The sequence below is a fragment of the Phyllobates terribilis genome, unplaced genomic scaffold (assembly GCF_046119375.1).
Source record: "Phyllobates terribilis strain yellow unplaced genomic scaffold, ASM4611937v1 Scaffold_3__8_contigs__length_932513732, whole genome shotgun sequence".
Classification (NCBI taxonomy): domain Eukaryota; kingdom Metazoa; phylum Chordata; class Amphibia; order Anura; family Dendrobatidae; genus Phyllobates; species Phyllobates terribilis.
Window position 1 is genome coordinate 196,793,261 of NW_027362763.1, and position 23,580 is coordinate 196,816,840.

The window sequence follows — 23,580 nt, forward strand, 5'->3', positions numbered from 1 at the left end:
CTCAGCAGCACACTCTCTACACTGTCTGATCCGGAGCGACTGTGTCCAAGATGGCGGCGCCCGGTTTTATATACTCGAGGTGACGCTGGGCGGCCAGACAATCACTGTAATGCCCACAAACATGGCTGCGGCATTACAGTGACTGGCTGGAAATCCCTGCATGTTCATTGGCTCTGTAAAGAGTGCCAAACGGGCAGGGCGGAGACCCGAGCTCCCGCCCGAGTAACCCGGAAATGCTCGGTGCTCGCCGAACATCCCGAGTAGTGAGATGCTCGGGCGAGTAACGAGCAGTGTCGAGCATGCTCGCTCAACACTAGTAAGAATTTAATCAGCATTAACGCACATTTACATACAAGCCCTTAGATCGGCGTATAAAATCATGATGGTAAGTTTTCTTTAAAAGAAAAAGTAAAATCATACTATTTTTTTCTAATCAAATCTTCTAGTGCAAAGCAGTTAACTATCCAAAAAGACAATATAAACCAAGCTAGGGGAGAATGCAAAATAAGCAGCAAAAAGTCTTAGAAGTACAGAAATGAAGATTTGGAGCATATAAATCCAAAGTATTGTGCTAGTACCTAAAGATATACATGCAAAAAGTCAATAGTAGCCAGCTTACCCAGATCGTAGTTTCTCCTTGGTCCGATCATCTGCCAGGGATCCGCACGGAAATGAGGGAGGCACACCCTCCTGCAATCGCTTGGAACCAAAACAAATAAAGTCCAGCGGAGGAATCCTTATTTTGGCATTTTTCTTAAAATCTTTTGATTCTTCAACAATCCTTAAAAGAACATCATTCCTTTTCGGACCAGGTATGTACATACAGTGGGCACTTTATGGCAGTATAGAGGACACAGCTGTCTAGGAACAGACTACGCGTTTAAACCGTATAGGTCTTCTACTAGGTCTCCCATAAAGTGCCCACTGTATGTACATACTGTACCTGGTCCGAAAAGGAATGATGTTCTTTTAAGGATTGTTGAAGAATAAAAAGATTTTAAGAAAAATGCCAAAATAAGGGTTTCTCCGCTGGACTTTATTTGTTTTTGTTAAAAGTAGCCAAAGATGGATTAGAAGTACAATCACATTTATAAGGGTACATGTACAGGACTGGTGGGACCATTAAAGTTTTCCAAGGTGAAGCCATCTCAAGAAAAAGCTGTATGAAATCTAGGGCCTTGCTGGTGTCTCCTTCTATAGCCACATTTCCTTACATAATTCCTACAACCCATACCTCTTGTTGGATGACTCCTCATCTTGAAGTCTGATTGTTCATACTCTTATGAACATGCATCTGGTCTATCTAATTACTTGCCCTTGTCCTTATAATTATATTTACCAGCTCTGCAGATGTAGTTTAGAAAATGTAGGAGATGTTAACAGGAAAGAAAATAAATCGCTTGCTAAACATCTTGGTGGAGACACGAGTTGCCTCCACTGCTCAGAATTTCTGCTTCATCCCTTGACTGCACCACTACCAACTTGACAATCTGCAGATGACAGGGAGCTTGTTTCCTCGACACACAATCACCGATAGATATTTGCTATTTTTATGAAGGCGTACTTGGAATACAACATGATGTAGAGGAGGATGACAATAATGATCATGGGGTTGGTGACACCGGACTGTTCCTACCTAAGGCTGACAAAAAGATAGGTGTGGCGAGAAGTTGGAGGAGGACAGCTTGAGGCTTGATCTGATTGCTGGCTGGCTTGACTTTGTTAAATGAGCAGGTGATAGCGCTTCATGTACTGCTGGAGAATCATAGTTCCTAATATATAGGTCCTGTCACATTTTTGGCTTAGTTTCATAGAATCATAGAATCATAGAATGGTAGAGTTGGAAGGGACCTCCTGGGTCATCTGGTCCAACCCCCTGCTCAAAGCAGGATTCACTAGATCATCTCAGACAGATGTCTGTCCAGCCTCTGTTTGAAGACGTCCATTGAAGCGGAACTCACCACCTCTCGTGGCAGCCTGTTCCACTCATTAATCACCCTAACTGTCAAAAAGTTTTTTCTAATATCTAATCTGTGTCTCCTCCCATTTAGTTTCATCCCATTGCTTCTAGTCTTTCCTTGTGCAAATGAGAATAAAGATGATCCTTCTACAATGTGACAGCCCTTGACATATTTGTAGACAGCTATTAAGTCTCCTCTCAGTCTTCTTTTTTGCAAGCTAAACATTCCCAAATCCTGCAACCGTTCCTCATAGGACATGGTTTGCAGACCAGTCACCATTCTGGTCGCTCTTCTCTGAACTTGCTCCAGTTTGTCTATGTCTTTTTTAAAATGTGGTGCCCAAAACTGTACACAGTATTCCAGATGAGGTCTGACCAAAGAGGAGTAAAGACCGATAATGACTTCACGTGATCTAGACTGTATGCTTCTGTTAATACATCCCAGAATTGTATTTGCCTTTTTTGCTGCTGCATCGCACTGTTGACTCATGTTCAGTCTATGATCTATTAGTATACCTAAGTCTTTTTCACATGTACTGTTGCTTAGCTCTATTCCTCCCATTCTGTATATGCTTTTTTCATTTTTATTGCCCAGATGTAGTACTTTGCATTTTTCCCTGTTAAAAACCATTCTGTTGGTTGCTGCCCACTGCTCCAGTTTATTTAGGTCTTTTTGAATCCTCTCTCTCTCTTCTCTAGTATTAGCTATCCCTCCTAGCTTTGTGTCATCAGCAAATTTAATCAGTTTACCCTCAATTCCTTCATCTAAATCATTGATAAAGATGTTGAACAATACAGGTCCCAGGACGGAGCCCTGTGGTACCCCACTTGAGAAATTCATCCAGCTGGATGTGAAGCCATTTACAACCACCCTTTGAGTCCGATCACTAAGCCAGTTATGAATCCACCTAACAGTTGCCTGGTCCATTGCATACTTGGTCATTTTTTCAATAAGGATGATGTGAGATACTTTGTCAAATGCTTTGCTGAAGTCAAGATATACTATATCTACAGCATTTCCCTGATCCACCCAGTCAGTGATTCTGTCATAGAAGGAAATTAAGTTAGTCTGACATGACTTGTTAGTTACAAACCCATGCTGACTCTGGTTAATCACTTCATTCTTATCCATGTACTTACATACATGTTGTTTAATAATTTGTTCAAAGATCTTTCCTGGTATAGAAGTCAGACTCACCGGCCTATAGTTCCCTGGGTCCACCTTCTTCCCCTTTTTGAAGATAGGAACAACATTTGCTCTTCTCCAGTCTTCTGGGACTTCTCCTGTTCTCCAAGAATTTTCAAAGATTATGGAGAGTGGTTCTAAAATTTCTTCTACAATCTCCTTCAGTACTCTGGGGTGTAATTCATCTGGACCTGGAGACTTGAACTCATTTATGTTAGCTAAATATTCCCTCACAATCTTTCTGTTTACTGATAACTTGGATTCCTCTATTCCTTTAAAAGGACAGTGAAGATCAGTTGATGTTACATTTTCTTTCTGAGAGAAAACAGATGCAAAATAGGAATTAAAAAGTTCAGCCTTCTCAACATCCTCTCTTACCATTTCTCCATTTTCATCCTGTAAAAATCCTATAGCATATTTGACTTTTCTTTTACTTTTGACATACCCCCAAAATCCTTTTTTATTGCTTTTGACATCTCTTGCAAGCCTTAATTCATTGTCAGCTTTAGCTAACCTGATACGTGCCCTGCAGGATCTGCAGACTGCATTATAATCTTCTTTAGATATGCCTCCCTCTTTCCATTTAATAAACATTTCTTTCTTTCTTTTTAGCATGTGTTTAAGTTCTGTGTTCATCCATCCTGGTTTCCTTAAATGCTTCCCATTCTTCCTACTTTTCGGGATTGTTAACGATTGTGCTTTGAGAATCTCATTTTTAAAAATTTCCCATCCTTCCTGGACATTTTTGTCCTTAAGGACATCCAGCCATTGGATCCCTCCTATTCTCTTTCTGAGTCTCTTAAAATCTGCCTTTCTAAAATCTAACCTTGAAGTTTGAGTCTTCACATGTCTTCCTCCTCTAGTTATCCAAAATTCTATAATAGCATGATCGCTGCCTCCTAGGGTCCCAGCCACCTTTACCTCCTCAACCATTTCCTCCCTGTTTATAACAATTAGATCCAAAGTAGCAGATCCCCTTGTTTTCTCCCCTACCTTTTGGAAGATAAAGTTGTCAGCAAGAGAGGATAAGAATTTGCTTGACCTGTTAGTTTTACTTGAGAGAGATTCCCAACAAATGTCTGGATAGTTGAAATCTCCCATGACCACTACGTCATATTTTTTGGAGAACTTGGTCATTTGATACATAAAGAGTTCATCCATATCTTCAGCTTGCCCAGGTGGCCTGTAGTAAATGCCTACAATGGTGTCCTTTCCGTTGTTCTCTCCTTGTATTCTTACCCAAACAGTTTCCACAGAACTCCCAGTCTCTGAAGCTTCAATCTCTGTGCAGATATACGCTTTTCTAACATACAATGCAACACCTCCTCCTCGTTTATCAAGTCTGTTTCTTGCAAATAAGTTGTATCCTTTTAGCCTTTTATTCCAATCATGTGTATCGTCCCACCAAGTTTCAGTGATTCCAATGACATCATATTCCTTTTCCTGCATTAGTAGTTCCAATTCTCCTTGTTTGTTGCCCATGCTTTGTGCATTTGTATAAAAACATTTTAGTTTGTGATTGGTTTCTCTTCCTCCCATATTTTTATTATTTAGATTTTTTTGTCTTTGTTCTTCTTTTCCACTTCCAGTAGCAGAGATCTCAATAGTATTTGTCAGCTGTATGGCTTTTTCTGGCCTTTTGCTTCCCTTCCCACATTGTTCTAGTTTAAAGCTCTTCTGATGAGTGTAGCAAGGCGACTTCCAAATACATGTTTTCCAGTCTTCGTAAGGTGCACCCCATCTCTAGCAAGTAGTCCATCGTATAGGTAATTCATTCCGTGATCCAGAAATCCAAATCCTTGTTGACGGCACCATCGACGTAGCCAGTTGTTCACCTGTAGAATATTATTCCACCTCATTGTTCCATGGCCATCCACTGGGAGGATGGATGAGAAGACCACCTGCGCTCCCAATTCTTTCACTTTCTTGCCTAAGTCTTCAAAGTCACTGCAGATGGTTTCCAGGTCCTTTCTTGCGGTGTCATTTGTCCCCACATGTATTAGCAGGAATGGGTAGTGATCTGTAGGTCTGAAGAGTCTTGAGTTTCCTCTTGCAGAGCCTGCAGAGTGACCAAGAATCATCTAACATCAACGTTCAAAAGAACAGTCACACATGAGAAGCCCACATATACTCACTACTACCACGACCAACCCTTTCAGATGCTGTAGAGCCTCCTTCGGCAATAGCATGTGCGGCATTACTTGCTTCAAAGATGACTGCAAGAAAAGCTGATTTGGCTCCAGAGGATGTTTTTATGTATGTCGCTTCCACCGATGCCAGCAACCTCCTCCTCGAATGACCTTAACTACTCATCACCCCTCTCTTTCTCAGGGGCTTTGTCCAACACAGAATCGTCATCATCTTGATCGTCATCTATGAGTCGGTTGACAGTTGCCTCTTTGTGTGAAATGGCCAGCGCTCCTTGCCCCCTGCCTGATTCCCTCCCCCAAGGTTTGCCCTGTCTCAGAGTGCTACTACCAGGAACAGTGTCCCTTCCACCTTGGCTCACAGAGCCTGCTATGTACAGTAGTTCGGCATTAGAATTGTGTTGTTCCTCTCTTCCGCCACTATGTCTTCCAAGAACAAAGGCTGACTGTTAATGTCTTCCAAAATATCAATTGGAAGATTTTTTTCTTGTACAGTATGTTCCTCAGCCCCCAAGGTGCAATTGCTTAGGGGATTTCAAGGCAGAATATAAACAGGTGTAATTGACGGATTCGAAATTCCACTATGTACAACATTAACTGTGATGGCGTCGTAGGTGGTGGACTGATCAAAATGCAAATTCCAGCTGGCTACATCATCCTGCTGTGATTGAGATGAAGGATGGGACATAGGCTTCATTACACCCTCCACTTCGTCCCTGTTATGTGCTTGCTAGAGGTAAAGAGGCCAAAGGAATCTTGCATTCCTACTACTACAGCTGGGATGGTTGCTGCCATGACTCCCGTTGGTATTAGAACTGTTGCTTGCAGCAACCATATTATTATGTGTGATATTAGTTTAGATATTAAACATTAGATATTAGATATCACCTGGGCCATGTTTGGGACTATAATAAAATTTAGACAAAAGTACAACCTTCAATTTGTTAATAAACTTTGTTAACAAACATAACCAATTTTTGGCTTAAAATTCTTACACCTTTGACAAAAAAAACTTTAACCCTAAATAAAGAGGTTGCTGCATAAGTCCATGCACGGACAGTAATTGGCGTCAACAGCCAGCAGTATTGTTGTGGCGCCCACAATTGTAAAATGCAGCTAATCAAATAATTGCAAAACCTTAACCTCTTGTTGTTGTTTTTTTTTTCAAATAATGATATAGAACCAAAATGAAAAGTAATTTAACCCCTTAACGACCACCTATTCGCATTAAAATAGCAGCCACTAAGGGGCCTTATTCCCTCATTGAAATTTTAAAACAGCGATCGGGAATAAAGCTATTGCACCCCTAGAATTGGAAAATCTCTGGGGTCTCAGCTACCAGGGGTAACTGAGACCCTGGAGAATATGAACAGGGCCTTATTTTACCGTCTCCGATAAAGTGACCGCCATTATTCAGTGAATAACGGTGATCAAGAAAAAACAAACCTGTGCCTGATGTTAAAATCAATTCTCTCTCTTCTGACATGGTCCATCCTGCCCCATCCCCCAACTCTCCGCATCATCTTCCTGGAAAAAAAAGACAGGTGCATGCACAATGCGCCCGCCGAGATCTGCCATCCAGTACCCAGCAACAATAGGGAATTTTGATCACTGAGATAAAAAGTCAAATATAAGTAAATCAAATCCCTCTTTGTCAACCCCTTGGTTAGAGAAAAATTATAAAATAAAAAAAATGTAATTTTTTCTTTTCTTTGCAGTTAGGGTTGAGGTTAGGGTTGGGATTAGGGTTATTTTAGGGTTAGGGTTGGAGTTCATGTTGGGGTTAGGGTTGTGTTAGGGTTAGGGGTTTGGGTTTTTTTTTTTTTCAAAAGTTAAAAAAAAAGATGACAATATGACTGCTAGTGTTGAGCGCAAGTTCTCGCTACTCGAGTTTGCATCGGGTGCTCGGGTATGCACCGAGTATCTCAGATCCCTGCATTTTTTTGGGGGGGTCTAACAGTCGCAAAACATGTGGCCGAAGACTCGAGCATGTCACTCGAGCACCCACGATACTTGGTGCATACCCGAGCACCCGATGCAAACTCGAGTAGTGTGCACTTGCGCACAACACTAATGATGACATACTCAATATGATGACCTAATGTTATCAAATCCTGTGTCATCACTGTGGGTTCAAAATACCCACTATACCCCTGGATAAAATCCTTTAGGTGTGTGGTTTCCAAAATGGGGTTAATTGTGGAGGTATTCCACTATTTAGGCAAATCAAGGGTTCTCCAAACGCAACATGGCACCCAGTCTCAATTCCAGACAATTATGCTTTCAAATAGTCAAACGGTGCTCCTTCCCTTCTGAGCCCTGCCGTGCACCCAAACAGTAGTTTTCCCTAACATATGGGGTATCGGCATGTTCAGGAGAAATTGCACAAAAAAATTTGCGGTCCATTTTCTCTTGTTACCCTTGTGAAAATAAAAAAATTGGGGTCTAAAGTTAATTTATTTAAAAAAAAACATTAACAGTTAATTTTTTCCTTCCACATTGCTTCAGTTCCTGTTTAGCACCTGAAGGGTTAATAAACTTCTTGAATGTGTTTTGAGCACCTTGAGGGGTACAGTTTTTAGAATGGTGTCACTCTCGGGTATTTTCTGTCATTTAGGCCCCTCAAAGTCACTTCAAATGTGATGTGGTCCCTAAAAAAATGATTTTGTAAATTTTGTTGGAAAAATAAGAAATTGCTGGTAAACCTTTAACCCTTATAACATTCTAAAAAAAAAATATGTCAAAAATTGTGCTGATGTAAAGTAGACAAGAAGTAAATTTTATTTTTATTTATTAACTATTTTGTGTGACATAACTCTCTGGTTTAAGGGGATAAAAATTTAAATTTTGAAAATTGTGACATTTTCCAAATTTTAGCCAAATTTTCATTTTTTTTCACAAATAAACCCAGGTCAAATTTTACCACTATCATGAAGTACAATATGTCACGAAAAAACAATCTCAGAATCAGTGAAATCTGTTGAAGCGTTCCAGAGTTATTACCTCATACAGTGAAACTGCTCACTTTATGTGGCAATAACAGAATTGTAAAATTTGGCCTGGCCATTAAGGTACAAATTGGCTTTGTCACTAAGGGGTCAATGAAACCTCAAATGCTAGGTTGCAAAGTTGCTACATGTAGGTTCATGGATTGATAACAATCATGTTGCAACAAGGGCAGTATGATCATGGAGGTGTACAGTATCTAGTGCAGACAATTAAAACAGGTATTTCAAAACTAAAAAGAGACCTTTATTTTAAAGGTGAAGAAAGAAAAAAAAAAAGACCACGTGCCTTTACAAAATAGTATGTGACCAGAAAATATAGTTAGAATCACTTCCCACAAGCAAGCATGTGCAACTGGCCGCTATATTCAGGTGGCATGTGTTGTGTGTGCGTCTAATATTAGTCAATTGGAGCAATGAAGCAGGCTCAAAAAGTTATTTAAAACAATGAACTCACTTTAGTAAGTAAACAGTTGTTTTTAAATGTCAGGATTATGCCGTTTTCTCTAAAAAAAGAGCCATGTGCCTTTACAAAATATAATGGGACCAGAAAACCTAGGTAGAATCATATCCCGATAACAAGCACATGCAACTGGCAACTGTATTAAGGCAGCATATCTACATCTCTAATACTAGACTATCGGTGCAATGAAGCTGGCTTAAAAAAATATTTTAAACAACTCCCACACTTTGGTAGATAAAAACTTGCATTTAAGTTTCAGAATTAGGGAGATGTCTCTAAAAACATCCCATAGAGATCACACTTTCATTTACAAACATAAAAACTAAAAGCTTGAATTCAGAATTTGGATTTAATTGCAATGTCTGCAATAAGTGGTTTAATACTACCCCGGCTTGCTGGCAATGTGTGATAAAAAAGGCAGGGAAATGTCCTACCTCACAGAAAAAAATCTGTCGCAATCCGATGCTGTCCTTACTGTAAAGTCTTTTGCTTCCTCCCCTGCCCAGGAGCTGTGGTATGAGCGGACCATGTTCCCGCACAGTCAGACACAACATATTACACAGTACACAGCAGGGACACATTTATAGTACTGTTTTCTAAGGCATTTGCACAGACATTTTACTTTGTAAGGGGAAAAATAGTGGGGCACTAAGATGAGCACTGATTTTGTGTCACAAAGCAGGTACAGTAACAGGAACAAATATGACAGCAGCAGACTCAATATTGCAGTCACAGTAGATAAGGAGTTTGTGTAGGTTGGGAATAGATGGGGATGATGCTGCAAATGTGAAAAGTAAAATGTGTCTTTGATGTAAACTCTGAAGAGGAGTCCTGGCTAAAAGAAGTTGTCATGGAGGTCTGGGCCAGATGGAAGGGACGGTAAAAGTTAATGACGCCATCAGAAAGAACGTTATCTGTATGTCACTATTTTCAACTGTACCGTAAACTTTTAATATGTTCTGCAGGATTGATAACTACCATTACATGGTTACTTTAGGTACTTTCTCTGTTAGTCTTTGTATAGACATTTATTTCCAGTACCTCTGGATACTCTGCTGCCCAGTGTCTGATAGAAGCAGAAGAGGAGATTGTGTCTATGTGAGCATCATTACAAGAATTCAGCCAAGGTTTTTATGAACAGCACTGACAGGAGAAATCAGTAAGCCTCTCATGAATCATAGAAAATAATTCTTGGTGGTACAAAAACCTTAGCAACTATGTGCACTGAGCGCTCTAGTGTAGATTTCTCAGTGTGCATCATTTCCTTTCATCTCTCTCTGTATACACAGGGATTCAAATGACCATTGATTGGTAAAAGTTTACCAATCAGCAATTGTATCGTACTGCTGGTTGTTCAGTGCAAACGGACCCTTACTTCCTATATTACTGCAATTAACGCTTGGAGGCTTACTCAATGAAAGATACCAGGAGAGAATATAATAGATCATAGTCATATTTCATATCACCCCATGGCATGTGTTCTAGAATAGACCTCATTTTAAGCAATACTCGACATATTCCATCTTTGTGGTTGCACCGTGATTGTGTTACCGTGATTGTGTACCATCAACCTTTTTATTGGCTTCTAAAAGTAATACCCTATGTAGCTGGAGGCTTAATGAATCCTTATTAACACAGACCCACGTATTAAAAGTCAAGTAGCTAATGAATTGAATTCCTATTTTCACATTAACAAAACACAACACACATTCCCTGGAATAACATATATAGCTTGTAAGGCAGTCATAAGGGCTATCCTGATCCAACTGACAAAAGTGAGGAACCAGTAGAGAGGTTAGATGCAACAAAACCTAGAGTACAGTAGAATATTGTATATACACTTGAACGGGCTAACCAAATATATACCTCCCTGTAATTAAGAAAACAAATTACTTACAAAGAGAATAGAAAGACAAAATGGACTCAGGTGACTCCTTATAGACTTGCTAATAAATCTGATAAATTCTTAGCAAACAAACTAAGAGCAAGAGAGAGAATTAACACTATCTTCAATTGAAATTAGTAAATGATGCCTGAGAATAATATACAGAAACATCAGAGCTCCAATCAGGATGATGGTCCCGATATAAGAATATCAAGTACTTCTTAAATGACTGAGACAGTTAGTGGGATTAGATAATAATAATCAAAAAGAAATGCGTGCGAGCTGAATCAAACCACATAATCCAGATCTGTGATTATATCCTTGCTGATGAGATGAATGATTAAGAATGGCTGAAATTTGTTTGCACAAGAAACTATATTTATTTCATGTGCGATTGGTCCCCAGATGACTCCAAAGGGAAGAAATGCGTTGGGACGCATGTATTGAGAGTGCAGGGCCTTCTACATAGGGCTAGCTGTGAAAAAACGGGAGGAGCCAAAGGGCTCAAAATGATGATTCAAAAAAATTTATGTTATCAAAATATATAAACTTTATTATCCAAAATACATACAGGTAAATTGGTGACTAGACATACACAAAAACTACAAAGTGTATTAAAATGACGCGCCTGGTGGAAACGATCTCCCCATGGTCCTATGAAAAGTCATTAGGGCTCCTAAGGGTAACCAGATATGTAATGGTATAATATAACATAACGCACTAGCTATTATAATATCATATAAATAGTATATACATAGTTTCTGTGTACACCGTGCACTGTGCACACATATTGAGAATAGTTACCTGTAATTAGGAGGGCCACTCTGCAGTCACCACCACCCACGTGCCAACCCCTAGCTCTGGACTGGCCTTGTCAGAGCGGGAGAAAATAAGGCTTCAGGATATATCAACCTATTGTAGGGATCTATAGGGCTAATTCCTACCTTACTCTGGACGTTTGGGAGCATTGTTAAGGACCTGAACATTCCAGCACCCTTCCGTCATTGATCCAGCATTGAATGGGTGATGACGTTCCTTTGTGTATGTAACATCCCTGGCGGCGTGCTTGCATAGTGCACCACCTCCCACCATGCAAGACCGCAATCTTACCCATCAGTCCAGCTTGCAAACCTTGCTCCAGTTCATGCTGTGTGCATGTCTCTTGTCTGATTGCTTTGGGCGGCGGCCCGGTTACTTCCTGATTCTTAAAGCTGCTGTGGGCGCACTCCTAATGCGTCCCCAGCCTATTGCTGTGAGTCACTGGATATTTAAACCCCCTCCACCCAGAAGGAGGTGCCTGAGCAACACTTTCTATCAGTGTGCTCTTTGCATCTGAGTTGCCAGGTCTTGTCCTGTATCTTGTCTGTTTCTGCCACCCTGGGGGCTGCATACCCAGGCCCGTTATCTCTGACATTTAGTCTGTTTCCGCCACCCTGGGGGCTGTATACTCAGGCCTGTTACCTGTGACTTCTAGTCTGTTTCCGCCTCTGGGGGCTGTATACCCAGGCTCGTTCCTGTATCTCGTTGCAGTATCAGTTCCTGTCTGAACTGTCTCCTAGCCTGTTACCTGTTTGTCTCTATGTCCGTACCTTCCCTTTTCCTGCAGTGTCTGAACCTGCACCTAACTCCAACTCGTTGTCTCTGCACTTCTGTTTGTGAGTTTTGTGTCCACTCGCTACTTCATTATAAGTACCTTGTGTATTTGCTTCTGCTTGTCCCTTTTCCCTTCCTCCGTATCTACCTCCTGTGTTCTAGCCATCGTCCTATATTTTCCAGTCTGTTCCATGTGAACAGAGCCCTGTCCTCTCTGCTTGCACCTGCAGCCCTGTTCTGTTCTGTTTGCTCACCGCGCCAGCGGTTTCTCTCTGCTCAGCCTTGTCCACCGCTTCGGCGGTTTCGCTCTGCTCTGCCTTGTCCACCGCACCTGCGGTTTCGCTCTGTTCTGCTTGCACACCGCACTTGCGGTTTCGCTCTGCTCTGCCTTGTCCACCGCTCCGGCGGTTCCTCTCTGCTCTGCCTTGTCCACCGCTCCGGCGGTTTCCTCTGCTCTGCCTTGTCAACCGCATCTGCGGTTTCGCTCTGCTCTGCTTGCTCACCGCACCTGCGGTTTTGCTCTGCTCTGCCTTGTCCACCACTCCGGCAGTTCCTCTCTGCTCTGCCTTGTCCACCGCTCCAGCGGTTTCGCTCTGCTCTGCCTTGTCCACCACACCTGCGGTTTCGCTCCGCTCTGCTTGCTCACCGCACCAGCGGTTCCTCTCTGCTCTGCCTTGTCCTCCGCTCCGGCGGTTCCTCTCTGCTCTGCCTTGTCCACCACTTTGGCGGTTTCGCTCTGCTCTGCCTTGTCCACCGCACCTGCGGTTTCGCTCTGCTCTGCTTGCTCACCGCACCTGCGGTTTAGCTCTGCTCTGCCTTGTCCACCGCTCCGGCGGTTCCTCTCTGCTCTGCCTTGTCCACCGCTCCGACGGTTTCGCTCCGCTCTGCTTGCTCACCGCACCAGCGGTTCCTCTCTGCTCTGCCTTGTCGTCTGCTCAGGCAGTTCCGCTCTGCTCCGCCTTGTCCTCCGCTCCGGCGGTTTCGTTTTACTCTGCTTGTCTACCGCATCTGCGGCTCTGTTCCTGTCTCCCAGTCTGTACTGGACCCTATCCAACCTGCGCTCCAACCTGCTAATACCTCCCTGTCTGCATACCAGCCGTGCTTGCCAGTACCCACCTGTCTGCATACCAGCCGTGTTTTCCAGTACCCACCTGTCTGCATACCAGCCGTGCTTACCAGTACCCACCTGTCTGCATACCAGCCGTGCCTGCCAATACCCACCTGTCTGTATGCCAGCCTAACCTGCCTGTTCCTGCATTCCCCAGTGTGGGTCAACAGCTGTGACCGGGGTCTGACCTGGAGAAGCACCTGGTCCCTCTGCTCGGTTCCTCCTTGGTTCATGGAGTCGACTGAGCAGCCTTGTGACCTTGGTCGGATCAGGTTGATACTTAGTTACGCCCCTCGAGGCACTCCTCGGTTCATGGTACAGTGGGATCACTAATCACACTCATGCCAGTCAGTCCAGGCGCGAGCGTAACGGTGTATATTTATCCACATGTAATGTTATACTATGTTATGGGATTTATACCTCTGTAAGGAAGTTAATTATGTTGGGATAATTTGACCACTGTTAATGTATCCTGATAAAATTAATTATTGTGGGTCTTGATCATTAAAATAGGCCTTATTCACCTGTATGGGCCATTCTAGTGGGTTCTTTATTGACCATTGCCAAGGAATCAGTTTTATGATCAACCCCAATATGTTTGTCCAATAATATATTTCTTCAACTTTATATGTATTGGAAAAACAAGGCATACTGTGAGAAAACAGTGTCATTATTAGCATCTAGATAGGATCACAGATCTAGATTTTGTGGTTTGATTCATCTCACAAGCTTTTGTTGTTGATTATTATCTGACCCTACCAACTGTGTCAGTCATTTAAAGAAGTTTTCCACTACCTTTACATTGATGCCCCATCCATAGGATGGGGCATCAATGTCTGATTGGCCGGAGTCCCGCACCCAGCACACCCGCCAATTAGCTGTTATCGGTGCCAGCGGCGGCCTATTCAATTCAATGGAAGATGGATATGCAGTACCCCACAGCGGCCACTACAGCTAGACAGCCAAACATTGTAAGTACTTCTGGCCAGCAGCCTCTGCCGACATCGATAACGGCTGATCAGTGGGGGTGCTGGGTGTGGGACCCCGGCCAATCAGACATTGATGTAGGATGGGGCATCAATGTAAAAGTAGTGAAAAACAGAGAAAAAAAGGCAAATTGGACATAATTTCACACAAAACCCCCAAAATGGTCCGGACAAAATTGTTGGCACCCTCAACTTAATATTTGATTGCACATCCTTTGGAATAAATAACTACAATCAATTACTTCCTATAACTTTCAACAAGTTCTTACACTACTCAACTGGAATTTTGGATCACTCTTCTTTTGCAAACTGCTCCAGGTCTCTCATATTTAAAGGGTGCCTTCTGCCAAAAGCAATTTTAAGATCTTTCCACAGGTCTTCAATGGGATTTAAATCCAAACACATTGCTGGCCACTTCAGAGCTCTCCAGCACTTTGTTTCCATCCATTTCTGGGTGCTTCTTGAAGTAAGTTTGGGGTCATTGTTCTGCTGGAAGACCCTTCGATGCAAACTCAGCTTTCTGACACTGGGCACTACATTGCAAACCAAAATTCTTTGCTAATCTTCAGATTTCATAATGCCTTGAACACAGTCAAGGCACCCAGTGCCACAGGCAGCAAAACAACCCCAAAACATATTTGAACCTCCATCATATTTGAATGTAGGTACTGTGTTCTTTTCTTTGTAGGCCTTATTCTATTTTTGGTAAACAGTAGAATGATGTGCTTTACTAAAAAGCTCTATATTGGTCTCATCTGTGTGCAAGATGCTTTCCCAGAAGGATTTTGGCTCACTCACGTACATTTTGGCAAACTGCAGTCTAGCTTTTTTATGTTTCTGTATCTGTGTGGGGTCCTCCTGGGTTTCCTGATACAGCATTTAATTTCATTCATATGTAGACGGATAGTTCACACTGAGACTGATGCACCCAGCTTAAATTTCTTTGGAAGTTGATTGGGGCCACTTATCCACTATCCGGACTATCCTGCCTTGCAACCTTTCATCAATTTTTCTATGCCGTCCACGTCCAGGGAGATTGGCTGCAGTGCCATGGGTTGTAAACCTCTTGATTATGTTGTGTACCGTGGACAAAGGAACATCGAGGTGGACTTGTAACCCTGAGATTGTTGATATTGCTCAACAATTTGGTTTGCAATTCCTCAGACAGTTCTCTTCTTTTTTTCAGTTCTTCATGCTTAGTGTGGCACACATAGACACACAATGCAAAGACTGAGTCAACTTCTCCCCTTTTATCTGGTTTCAGGTGTAATTTTGATATTTCTCACACCTGCTACTTGCCACAGGTAAGTTTGAACGAGCATCACAGGCTTGAAACAAAGTCATTTACCCACAATTTTGGAAAGGAGTCAACAATCTTGTCCAGCCCATTTTTGGGGTTTTGTGTGAAATTATGTCAAATTCGCTTTTTTTTCCCTCTGTTTTTTTGTGTTGTTCCTATACACACAAAGGAAATAAACATGTGTATAACAAAAAATGTGAAATTGCAATAATTTTCTGGGAGAAATACTTCATTTTCTGGAACAATTTCAAGGGTGCCAATACTTTAGGCCATGACTGACTGTATATCTATCTATAGATAGGTAGATATATAGATATACAGAGGGAGGGGGAGCAGGGTCATCTGTGACATCACCTATCATGATTGGTGGCTCCAGTATTATCAGTTTTATTAAAGGGAATCTGTCACCCCCTGGAACTTTTCAGACCGCTAATATGGGCATACAGGTGATAGAAATGTGAATCTATACTTACCTGTATGGCCCATATTAGCGGTCCGGTTGCTGCGTAATAGCAGAAATCCCCGCCTACTAGTTTTATTTCCGTACTCATCTCACCTTCCCTGCACGTCACAGGACCCTGTGACGTGCAGTTCCCGGCCTGCGCTGTTTCCTCTGTATGAACGGCGCTCTTCTCCCTGTTGTCAGTGTAGTGTTTTGCAGCAGGGAACTTGTTCCAGGCGCTGGGAAGGCAGAGTGACTCACTGGCGCCTGCACACAAGTTCCCTGCTGCAAAACAATACACTGACGGCAGGGAGAAGAACGCCGTCCGTACAGAGGAAACAGCGCAGTAGTAAAATTTCAAAAGTTTTAATTTTGTTTATTAATAGATATCATAATAGGAAAAAAAAGTACATTACCAAAAATATTTTCAAAAATACATTATCAACACAAACCTGATTTAAACAATAGGTCATTCCCATTAAATTCACAGTAGAAATGCACTATTGTCTGTTGAGGATCCAGTGAAAAATCCACAAGCCAAGAATATAAAAAACAAACAAAACAAAACATGAAAAAGTAAAAATAAAACAAAGAAACAAAAAGCTCCCCCAAAAATGATACTCTTTGGAGGACGTTTGCACTGTAAATGGCAAATGTGTATGAAGCAGCAGTGACAATACATTTTCTAAGTGTTTGTAAAGAACTTCATATTTTCCCATTGAAAATACTTAGCTGATGTGTTTTTGAAAAATGGCAAAAAAACAAGTTTGAGTTAAGTCTTAGTAAAATTTATAGCAATACACATAAAAAATATATACAGGTATAGAGATATAAATAAATAGGAAACAATCTCTGGTCTGTTTCTCTGCTATTAGTATTATATATGCTAAATTAATCTTAATATTCTTTGAATGAAATAATCTCCATCTATTTAATCAATATTAATCAAATATCTCAACTTTAATTAAACAAAAACTAAACAAAATTACCTGCAGATGAAGCTTGCTTGTGTAACCTGTGTAACAATAAGTGAATTAACCTCTATTCACGCCATCAACCTCAGACATTCTAAACCATATCTCACCATTCATAACCACTTCCCCTAGAAGACGAGCAGGCTGGCACATCATTGCAAGTGTACAGAGCTACACATGTAATTGGGGAAGGATGTTATGTGCTGATTAGCGCAAATGGATGTGGTAATGTGTTTTATACCCACTTACCAGCAAACACTAGCAAAAGAGAATATACAGCTTTAAAAGAGGCAAACATTGCACACTATTTTTAATAGGTTTCCTTAATCATATAGAAAATGCAACATTTTTTAAAAACTTTATATAAACTTTTTTTTTTACACTTAAACTGATATAGACTGATATTTAAGTATCTTCATATATCTCTTCTCCTCCCCCACAAGTACGCCAGCAGAGCATTTTGAGCAAATTAAAAATTAACATAGGACCATCGTGGTCTGTATCTCAAGTCCTCTAGCAGACTATTCGCCTGCTGAGCGACTGGATTCCATTTACATATAAAAAAAAGTGTATATACTTTGTATTGATACAATCTATATCTTGTTTTTTCAATTATAACCAGGTATTTTAAAGGAACTGAATTTAAGAACTTGAGAAACACCGTTTTAAAGAAGTTAGGAAAACTGTGACACTAATTGTGGCTAATAAGTTATTTCTTTATTGCATACTGGACAGAGGATACATACAGACAGAATGTAGGGCATCCCGACAGTCAGTGGAGTGCCCCTGACTGAGGTGCCCCGCTATGAGGGGTTAATCTGTCCCAATTCCCATGTCTCCCTCCCCTTTTCTTACAGGTCCAATCGGGCTCCGCTTCTTGTTTTTCCCCTCCCTGCTTTTCCCTATAAAGTTGTGGCGCCCCTGAGGGTTCGACCGCCACAGGGATGCTGCACTTCTCTAATGGAGTGTAGTGTTCCTCCTCTGAGGTAAGAACAGTGCGATGGTCAGGACCCTTCCTTCACATCCAACACCACACTCCTCCCACCAGAGGGGGCTAGAATGCACTAGGTGCTGCCCTCCTGGTTACCGGGAGACTGGGGAACCAAGAGTTAGGGGAACCATTTAGTGGGTGAGGGTGGAGGACTCACATTTTAGTGACACTTTAAATTTTATATTTAATAATAAAGCCATTTTGGTTCTTGGTCTTTTGTACTGTGATCTCCCTCCCTGAGCGTGGATCCTGTGTGGGCCTGCAGAGGACGGAGACACGGCCCTCGTAACTTAGCCTTGGGTCGAGGGGCAGGCTGCAGATAATGAACGTCTCAGCCCGGTCAAGGACCATGACCAAGAAGGCCAGGAGCTCAGGAGTGTAGCTCCATAGCAAATGGATCCCAGGGAGGATGCAGACGGAGCGGTATACGCCACCTGTCCTTGCCACCTGATATACTTAGAGGGAGTCCGGCTGCAACAGCGCTACCGGTCCCCGACACCCGACCTTGCTACTTCACGTCCTGGTCGGGAAAGCCCGGTAGGCCCTGAGGATCCCACTGGGTAACGGAAGGAGCGGAGCTGCCACTCGTACCCTTTTTCTGAGAGGAGTTCAGAGGGAGACCCGGCCTATCTACACACACGGACAGGAAAGGACCCGGTCTGAAGTCTAGGAACACTGTTGTGCAGGGTCTTGTGATTTAACACTGGACTTACTCGGAGGTTGTCGGACCCCCTTCGTCTCTGGTGATCGCAGAACCCCGCGAGGAGCAGGGAATCGCCTTCCTACTGCCATTTCTTTCGTGAGTAAAGCCTTGGAGGTTCACTCCTATGGCCTCCGGACTCGTTATTCTGCACTACACCGCACTACGCAGTACCAGACCTCCTGGAATACTACCCTCTCCATCCTGTCCCTCTGCCCTGAGGCCCTGCTCCGCCTGTGGGGAGTAGTAACAACGTCGGCTGCTATAACACCATGCCTCGGCGGACTGCAGCAGTGCTGGTGGCCTTCACCAGGTGCCACAGGTGGCGTAGTCGTAATCAGCCACTCAACCCGGATAAGCCCATACCATCCTTTTTAATGTGACGGCCCTGGGCACGGAGCGGGTCCGGGCCACGGCTGCACACCAACTCTCCATCACAGGACCCGACTCCGAGTCCACCATCTCCCAGGGTAAGGGGCTTACAGAAGGCTTTGAGGCATCACAAAGTTCCCTACCCGTCATCTTCCGTTCACTCCTCACAGAGTGGGAACCGGAGACGGATTGTCCCACCCTCCCGCCCGTATTGATGTTACTTATAATCACAGCAGTGGTCAGATTGGTCAAATGATGCTTCCTGATGTTCACCAGGAGTCCGGCTCTTTTCAAATACTTTTTTAGAATTTTACCAGGCTAAATCGTGCCTTAAGTTTTTCATACTCTCATGCTGTGACTGATCTCCACTCATTAAAAGAAGTGTTTAGGTTTAATGGTGTGTGTTTCATTATTATGGGAATTGGGGTTGTTTTGTTATTATTGTTGGGTCACCTCAGTCAAAAGAGCAACGTTTGTTTCACACTGCCAAGCATTTCATTCAGGCTATGAAAGCCTGGATGAAGCCCTTGAGAAGCTCTGGAGAGTGACAGAAGCACACACAAAATAGAGCAATACCATTTGGTAAAGGATTGGTATAAGCAGCTAAAAGTGTTGTGTGCAGGCACAGCACCTATAAAGACGTGAAAAGCCGCAGCTTTTGCCCAGTCGCTGGAGGAAATGGTTCTTCCTGATGTATAATGTCAAAAATGGATGCTGGCACATTTAGGTAGGGAGTAGAGATGAGCGGTGTTCGACTCGAACTTTTCGCCAATCTCAAATTCGAGCTGTTTTAGGCGGTGTTCGAGTCGTTCGACGAACGCGAACGATTTGCAAAAAATTCGGCTGTTCGAGGTTATGTTAGATAACTGTTCGTGCACCAAAAGCGTAACTGGATTTTTTCACATCATGCAGGGATTGTCTGCCACTCACTGTAATGCCACAGCCATGGTGGTTGTGGCATTACAGTGGTTGCCCAAATAGATGGGAACAGTGCTCACAGTAAAACATGAAAAGCCGGCAATTCAGCAGCGGCATACACCGGTACCCGACAATTTAGAACAGAAAGAATAGAGCATCACACATAGATTAGATAGATAGAAACATGTCAGTCACATATATAATAAGTACAGTGATAGTGTTGATTACTGTACTTGTCATTTAGTGTTAAAATAAAGGATTTAATAAAAAAAAAATTGGCGTTGGTTTCCCCGTAATTTTAGTCTCTAGCGGAGGTTAAGCAGACGGCTGGGGCAGATGTTTGAAGCCTGGGAAGAGGGTAATACCCACGAAGCTTCCCAGGCTACTAATATCAGCCCCCAGCTGAATACCTAGCCTTTACTAGCTATTAAAATGGGGGACCCCCAAAAAATGACGTGGGGTCCCCCCTATTTTAATAGCTAGCAAAGGCTAGGCAGACAGCTGGGGGCTGATATTAATAGCCCAGGAAGGGTGCCATGAATATTGGCCCCCACCCAGGCTAGAAACACCAGCCGTCAGCCGCCCCAGAAATGGCGCATCCATAGGATGCACCAATTCTGGCACTTAGCCTTGCTCTTTCCACTGCCCTGTAGCGGTGGCAGTGGGGTAACAGGGCTGGGGTTGATGTCAGCTTATAATGCCAGCTGACATCAAGCCCAGGTTAGTAATGGAGAGGCGTCTATAAGACATCCCCATTACTAACCCCGAAGTCAAAGTAAAAAAAAAAACACAAACACCCCAGAATAAAGTCCTTTAATTGAAATAAACACACAATTCTTTAATGTTCTAAATTAAACCATACTTACCATCACGCCCATTCCAACTGAAGCCAACGATCTCCTGCAATAAAAGTAAAATAATAAACCAACATCATCCTTACCTTTCCATGGTTCCCAGGACTGCTCCAGCTCTGCTACATTGACATGACAGGCTGGATCGCAGCAGAACGCTGCCATCCAGCTTGCCATGCCGCAGACACTGAGAAGCGCAGGCATGCTTGTGCTCCTCAGTGTGTGGCTGTGACGGCATCCACTATTTTTTTTTTTTAATTATTTCATGAAATTCATGAAATAATTTAAAAAAAATTGACGTGGGGCTTCGCCCTATTTTTGTGTCCAGCCAGGTACAGCAGGCAGGAACGGGCTGCTCCCAACCACCAGCTGCCTATTTGTACCTGGCCGGACACAACAATATAGGGAAGCCCTTTTTTTTTTAAATTATTTCATGAATTTCATGAAATAATTAAAAAAAAAATATGTGGGGCTTCGCCCTATTTTTGTGTCCAGTCAGGTACAACTAGGCAGCTGGGGGCTGGAATCCGCAGCGCAGGGAGGCCCAAGCTTTCTGGCCCCCCCCCCGCTGCAAATTGCAGTCCGCAGCCACCCCAGAAAATGGCGCGTTCATAGAAGCGCCATTTTTTGGCGCTGTACCCAACTCATCCAGGGGCCCTGGTGCGGTGGCTCACTGGGTAATAAAGGGGTTAGGGCCAGCTTGGTATTATCAGCTGGCCCTAAGCCCGAAATTCATGGGGTCACGCCAATATTAGACATGACCGCCATGAATTTCTACTAAAGTATTTAAAAAAAACACAACACCCAGAATAAAGTCCTTTAATTGAAATAAACACACAATTTTTTAATGTTCTAAATTAAACCAAACTTACCATCACGCCCATTCCAGCTGAAGCCAATGTCTTCTGCAACAAAAGTAAAATAATAAACCAACATCATCCTTACCTTTCCATGGTTCCCAGGACGGCTCCAGCTCTGCTATATTCACATGACAGGCTGAATCGCAGCAGAACGCTGCCTTCCAGCTTGCCATGCCGCAGACACTGAGAAGCGCAGGCATGCTTGGGCTCCTCAGTGTGTGGCTGTGACGGTATCCAGATGAGCCGAGTCCATGTTCAATGAACTCAGCTCACTCATGCACATCACTGACAGCGTGGGAAAATTCTCCTGCGCTTGCGCTTGCCGTGAGTGCAGGAGAATTCTCTCACGCTCACCGCATGAGCAGGAGAATTCTCCCACACTGTCAGTGATGTGCATGAGGTGAGCTGAGTTCATTGAACATGGACTCGGCTCATCTGAATGCCGTCACAGCCAGACACTGAGGAACGCAAGTATGCCTGCGCTTCTCAGTGTCTGCGGCATGGCAAGCTGGATGGCAGCGTTCTGCTGCGATCCAGCCTATCATGTCAATGTAGCAGAGCTGGAGCTGTACTGGGAACCATGGAAAGGTAAGGATGATGTTGCTTTATTATTTTATTTTTATTGCAGGAGGTCGTTGGCTTTAGTTGGAATGGGCATGATGGTAAGTATGGTTTAATTTAGAACAATAAAGAATTGTGTGTTTATTTCAATTAAAGGACTTTATTCTAGGGTGTTTGTGTTTTTTTTAACTTTGACTATGGGGTTAGTAATGGGGGTGTCTTATAGACACCTCTCCATTACTAACCTGGGCTTGATGTCAGCTGGCATTATAAGCTGACATCAACCCCAGCCCTATTACCCCACTGCCACCGCTACAGGGCAGTGGGAAGAGCAAGGCTAAGTGCCAGAATTGACGCATCCTATGGATGCGCCATTTCTGGGGCGGCTGACAGCTGGTGTTTCTAGCCTGGGAGGGGGCCAATATTCATGTCACCCTTCCTGGGCTATTTATATCAGCCCCCAGCTGTCTGGCTAGCCTTTGCTAGTTATTAAATTAGGGGGGACCCCACGTAATTTTTTGGGGGTTCCCCCATTTTAATAGCTAGTAAAGGCTAGGTATTCAGCTGGGGGCTGATATTAGTAGCCTGGGAAGCTCCGTGGGTATTACCCCCTTCCCAGGCTTCAAACATCTGCCCCAGCCATCAGCTTAACCTCCGCTAGAGACTAAAATTATGGGGAACCCCACACCAATTTTTTTTTTAAGAAAAAATCCTTTATTTTAACACTAAATGACAAGTACAGTAATCAACACTATCACTGTACTTATTATATATGTGACTGACATGTTTCTATCTATCTAATCTATGTGTGATGCTCTATTCTTTCTGTTCTAAATCGTCGGGTACCAATGCTGAATTGCCGGCCGGCTTTTTTAAAGAGAGTGTCTTCAGAGTAGTTTGTCAGCTTTTGGACACCTTTGAAGGTGTTTTCTATGTGTTTTTATTTGCCTGCCATTGGTTTTAACGGTGTTCGACGGTGTTCGACAGTGTTCTAAGGTGTTCCACGAACATCCCGGTGTTCGACAAACCGAACCGAACCCGAACACTATGGCTCAACACTAGTAGGGAGAACTGTGGGAATGAATAGCCTTGGGATTCCAAAATGTTTTTTTATTAACAACAACCCGTTTCTGCGCCAGACAAGCACTTTTCTCAAGGTATAAAAACCAAGGTAGCAAAGTACAAAAAGACATCCGTTTCACACTGCTAAAAACTGCATCCAGGCTATGAGACCCTGGATGAAGGACTTGGCAACCTCTGTCCAGTGTACAATAAAGG

At 43.0% G+C, this 23,580-nt stretch overlaps 1 protein-coding gene across 1 annotated transcript in view; it reads right to left on the bottom strand.

Moving 5' to 3' along the window:
* The window catches only part of GPR55 (G protein-coupled receptor 55), a 39,890-nt gene extending 22,676 nt beyond the window's left edge, over positions 1–17,214 (bottom strand). The window contains exon 1 of the mRNA XM_073673015.1: positions 17,065–17,214. The gene's annotated coding sequence lies outside the window, so the exon portion shown is untranslated. The remainder of the gene's footprint in view (positions 1–17,064) is intronic.
* Positions 17,215–23,580: the final 6,366 nt, after the last annotated feature.